Raw genomic sequence first — 6,000 nt, 5'->3', positions numbered from 1 at the left:
ACACACTCTCCATCCATTTTGGACTCGAGTGGGGATTAATTCATTGTCTTGGTTCACTACCACAGTGATACCAGACTTCTTAGGAACTACTTGTATAGGACTCACCCAACGACTGTCAGAGATAGGATAGATAATACCCGCATCTAGCAATTTCATCACTTCCATCCGAACTACGTCTTTCATGATAGGATTTAGCCGTCTCTGAGGTTCTAAGGAAGGCTAAGCGAAATCCTCTAAACGAATATGGTGCATTACCACAGATGGACTAATTCCCTTGATGTCAGTTATGCTCCAACCAATAGCTTCTTGATGTTCTTTTAATACTCCTAACAACTTTCCCTCTTGAACTTCATTAAGGTGAGAGGAAATGATCACGGGCAAGGCTTGATTCTTACCAAGAAATGCATATCTCAAGGTCTCTGGAAGCGACTTGAGTTCTAATTTTGGAGGTTCGACATAAGAAGGAACAAGATTGGATGTGCGCAAAAGAAGACTTTCAGTTTTTGCGTGCCACCGCACAGAATCTAATAATAGAACAGATTCAAGCAAAGCATTGACTTCGCTTATAGACTCTTCGACGTCCAAGTCAAGGCCAAAGTGAGCCAAACATTTTGTTAGGGGATCAGAGTACCCTAACTCTTGATACGTTTGATTGACTAGCGTATCTATCATGTTCACTTCCTCCATACCATCATCTACATCAATTCCTTGAAAATTGTGAAAGATGTTCAGTTTCACTTTCATATCCCCAAATGCTAAAGTAATAATTCTGTTTCTACAACGAATGACTGCGTCAGACGTGACTAAGAATGGACGTCCTAAGATGATAGGAATATGACTATTCGAATTGATGACTGGCTCCGTGTCTAAGACAACAAAGTCAACAGGAAAATAGAAATCTTTGACTTTAACTATCACGTCCTCAACTATACCCTTTGAAATTTTTATGGACCTATCGGCTAGACTCAACGTGATATCGGTGGGTTTCAAAACCCCCAAACCTAATTGTTTATAAACCGAATATGGTAAAAGGTTCACACTAGCCCCTAAGTCTAAGAGACATTTTTCGACCACTTGATTTTCAATATGAATCAAAATTTTCGGACATCCAGGATCCATAAATTTTGGTGCAATCGTTTGTTGGATGAGCAACGAAGCTTGGGCTGTCATGATAGCTTCCCGAGGAAATGGTGTTTTCCTTTTAGCTGTGGTCAAATCCTTTAAGAATTTCGCATAAGAAGGTATTTACTTAATGGCATCTAGGAATGGGATATTGATATGCACATTTTGGAAGACTTCTAAGGCACCCTCAAATTGCTTACCTTTTTTCGAATCTCTAAGGCGATGGGAAAATGGAGCTTTTGGAATTAGCAAAATGATAGGAGGATTTTCCAAATCTTTCTCTTTCTCTATTGGAGACTCTATGGCTTTTTTTTGAACTTTGTCCTTCTCTAGGACTTTTTCTCCCATGTCAATAGGTTAGACCTTAGTGTCCACCTTTTTTCTCGAACGCAAGGTGTGGATAGCCTGGACTGAGTCTTATGGAGCTCCAGAATGGCTTCCTACTTCGTATTGACCTTTCGATCCGTTTGGAATCAAAGGTTGACCTCTAGGGTTAGGGATAGTCTGACTAGGAAATTGACCTTTCTCTCTCCCACTCAAGGAAAGAGCTAACTGCCCCAACTGAACTTTCATCTTAGCTATGGATTAAGCAGTGACCTGGTTAATCTGAGTTTGATTTTGATGGGTTTGCTGTTGAGTTTGGATGAACTGCTATTGCTGTCTCATCAACTCGGTAATCATAGATTCTAAGGACAACTGTTGTTGGGCAGGCTGCTGGTAATTGGTCATGGGATCTGGTATGATGACTCTATAATCTGTAGATTGTTGGGGTTGATAAGGGACTTGAGAAACAATAGCTTGGTTTGTGAAAGAACCAGATTGTCTAGGAAAACTCCTATTGTAACCTGATGGACCACTAGATTGAATAGGTTTGTTCTGTCTGTATGAGAAATTAGGATGGAACCTATTATCTGGGTGATACGTTTGGCTAAAAGAGTTTGGAGTTGGCTTCCTATAAGCACTGTAGTCATTAATCGCATTTGCTTGTTCAGCTTTGATTTAAGGCAAGGTGGGACAACACTCGACCAAATGGTCGTTGCCGTCGCATATGACGCACAAAGAACTCGGTTCGATAGTCACTTGCGAAATTACACGAGGGTCTAGGTGAGGTTTGGATGCTGAGATGGTAAAGGCATCTAATTTCTTCGTGAGATTGTTCATCCCACTCACTAAACTAGACATAACATTTTTGAGATCAGGGTCTGCCTTCATCTCATACATGCCTGTCTTTCTAATCGGATCATCTCTATCAAATTCTTCTTGGTTAGTGCTTCAATTTTGAGCACTCTCGACTAACTCTATGAGGAAATCGTACGCTTGGTTGGGAGTCTGGTTCATGAACTGACCCTTATGCATTGACTCGACTAAGGTACGTTGATTCATTGTTAATCATCTATAAAAACTTTGTACCAATTGTGCTGGTATGGGCACTTGACCAATAAATCATTGAATCTTTCCCAAGTTTGGGAAAATTCATCATCAGGACGGGCTCTAAAATTTCTAATAGAGTCCTTCATTTTCTCAGTTTTGACCACGGGATAGAATTTGACCATAAATTTCTTGGATAGAACATCCCAGGTAGATATGGAATTGGGTGTTAGGGAGTTCAACCACGCAGCTACGTGGTCTTCCAAGGATAACGGGAACAAAATAAGCTTGATACTCTCCTCATCTAGATTCTGATTTCTAAAAGTTTGACATATAGTCAAGAATCGATTAAGATGGGTGTAAGGTTGTTCACGCTCTAAACCGTGGAACTTAGGGAGCATATTAATGGTGGCAGCTCTAATTTCAAACTGAGGTGCATTGTTCAATGATAAAACAATGCATGTAGGAGGAGATGCGGAAGCTAGAGCGAAGAGCTCATTGAGAGTTCGCTCTCGATCACCCATCATAACTACTGATGGTGTCTTGCATATCCTACTGATGGTACGTTCTATCTCAGGATCAAATGGTTCTAACACGTTGTTTTATGAACGTCTACCAAACATGCAAATCACACAGTCGATCAAACAATCACAAAAAGAAAAGACTGGACCTAGATAGGTTGCCTAAAGCTAGACAGCTCCTAACTGGGTAGAAATAGCGCAACTAGCCTTCCAACTCGGTTCTATGAAGTCAAGTTTGAATCATTCGGATCTCCAGATCGGAGGAGGCGCACAATGCATAAGCAAGGGCACTCTTAAATAACTCCTTTCTTGAATAGACTGAGTCTATCCCCTCAAAGGACAAGATCTTACTAGATAGAAAAATGACCAAGAAGCACAATTGGCACAACTTGAAGCGGAATTTCTCCTATTCAGCTCGTGGGCCCTATAGTCAAGTCTAATTGATTTTAATTAATTTGATTGGATGACTAGTGAGTTGATTATCCTAATTAGAGTAAGGATTTGGCAATGACTTCCAATCCTTATCGTATCATGCCATCCCTAGGAGAGGGGTGCTCTTTACTACTTAATTAACTATTCCAAGTGTGTGCAAATTGAAAAAATAACATACAAAGGCAAGGAGTAACCCACTAGCAAAGAGGGGCGTGGGTGTTTCGAGATTACCTCTCGTACTAGACGGGTTGAAGACAGTTTGAGTCGACTTAAGCCACCAACTCCAATTTTGGTGTGCGAACCTAAGGAGTCATGACGGTATTGTCCACCCGTCGTCCTTCCTTAGTCTATTACAATCCAAGCCTTCTTGGATAATTAAAAAAAATTACAAAGAATCTTATACAAGTGTTTCTAAAATAGAAAAATAAACCTAACTATAGATTCAAGGAAATTGAAAGAAAAAAAGAAAAAAAATGTTCACCTACAAGAAGCAAAACAGAAATATTAGTAGAAATGATAGTAAACGGACTCAAAAACAGAATCTGACTTATCACAATCTTGCTAACTTTGTCTCATTTTATAAAAAATTTCGTTCTACCCCAAATCGATATATTATAATAGATAATCGGAGATCGGAGCAGAAAGTTACAGTCAGTTTAAGTTCTACTGTCAAGGGTGAAAAAACAAACGGGAATGACCATTTTTTTTCAATATTTTTTTTCTTCTTTCTTCTCTCTTAAAACCTCAAGAACACTTGAACTTATAGAAAGAAACCAAAAGAAAAAAAAATAAAATAAAATAAAAATGAAAGAAATTAATTTTAAATCAAAACTTACCACTAATACCTTTACCTTTCCCCGGCAGCGGCGCCAAAATTCTGATGAGACTATCGTTGTTCTTCTCACCGGAGTTAATAATAATCTTACTTTTACCTTACTTGTGGGGCAAGTAGGAGATCGAACCCAAGAAAAAGGAGGAATAGAGTTAAGCTAAAAAGATAAAATTCAAATTAACTAAAAGGAATTAAAACTATTTTTCTTTGTATTTTTGAACTTCTAAGAAAATATAAAATTGCTAGAAAATAAACTAAAGTAGATGAAATTAAAAGTAAGTAAACTTATGAAATTAAAACACCATTGGAGGTGGATCTACCTAGAACATATTGATGAGCAATTCCTAGTTTCTAGCCTTTTTAGATCGGAAAGTTTTACAAATAAAATGAAATGAGGGAACATAAATAAAGTAGAATTCTTTGAAAACTTCTTACTACCAATTATCTAATTTAAGCATACTTTATCTTGATATAATCTAAGCATAAAGTATCTATATTAAGAATAAAAGGTGCAAGAAACTTAAAGAGAATTCATAAGCATTTTAAATAAAAGAAATGCATGAAATTAAATAAGAACTTACTCTAGGCTTTTTCACTCTTCAATGGAGGGGAACTTAGCCTAATGTCATTACAAGAGAGGAAAGATAAGAGATGAAAGAACTTTTCTTCATTTTATGGAGAAAATTACAACTTCTTCTTCTTCTACTTCTTACAAGACTATTTAACCAAAAGAAAATAAATAGAAAATGAAAATACAAAAAATAAGAGAATAGGCTAAGAGTCTTAGATTAAAGGAATCTTGGATAAGAGAACTAAGATGGGACCCTTTCTCTAGAAATGAAAGCTCTATTTATAGAGAAAATGTGTGTAGGAAAGTCTAAAAGTAGCCTCCACTTTTCTTTGCACAAAAAGATAAAAGAGGAGAATATGAGTTAAGGATTAGGGCATTCCAAAGTGGGCCCAAATACTTTTGTCTTGAGATTTTTATTTCAAATTGTTGATTTTCTGCACAAGAAACACACATAATTAGATTTATCTAGTAAATGAATTTATTTATATATAATTAAGCCTAATTAACATGCAACGTGGTGATTTGAGGCTTATCATAATTATTATTTTAATATGGATAAATAGGTACAAAAATCAAGATAAATATCCAAAAAATGTGTGTATAATTGAGTGTTTGGAAACACTCGTCAAGCATGTCTTGATAGGACCATGCGAAGATATCTTGGTATTGCTATAAAAACTTTGTCATCTCTTCTTTCTGTTCAATCGTCAATAGGACTTCGATTTTGACGATCCGTGGGTCATCTTCGGTGCCTAGGTTCACTGAGTTTGTATCCTCTATATTTGGCTGAACACCCTTCTCGTGACGTTCCATGAGTTCTTTGATTTCTTTTAGAGGATATTCAACCTCTTCCTCTGATTCTTCTTCAATCCCTATGAGATCAAAGTCGAGCTCGAGGTCAAAATCGTATTCATCTCTTTCATATTCTATTCTGTCACAGGATTTATTCAACCGAGGAAATTCTTTGAAAATCTTTGGTATTTTGAAGATTTCTGATTTTTTTTGAATTTTTGAAGATATTTGATTTTTTTGAATTTTGCAGATTTTTTAATTTTTTTTGAATTTTGAAAGATTTTTTATTTTTTGAATTTTGAAGGATTTTTTATTTTTTTGGATTTTGCGAACTATTCGTATGCCTGAAACAAGATAAAGAA

Source organism: Akebia trifoliata, chromosome 8 (genome assembly GCF_017979445.1).
Source record: "Akebia trifoliata isolate Shusen 1 chromosome 8, ASM1797944v1, whole genome shotgun sequence".
In the NCBI taxonomy this organism is placed as follows: Eukaryota; Viridiplantae; Streptophyta; class Magnoliopsida; order Ranunculales; family Lardizabalaceae; genus Akebia; species Akebia trifoliata.
This window is presented reverse-complemented; position numbering follows the sequence as displayed.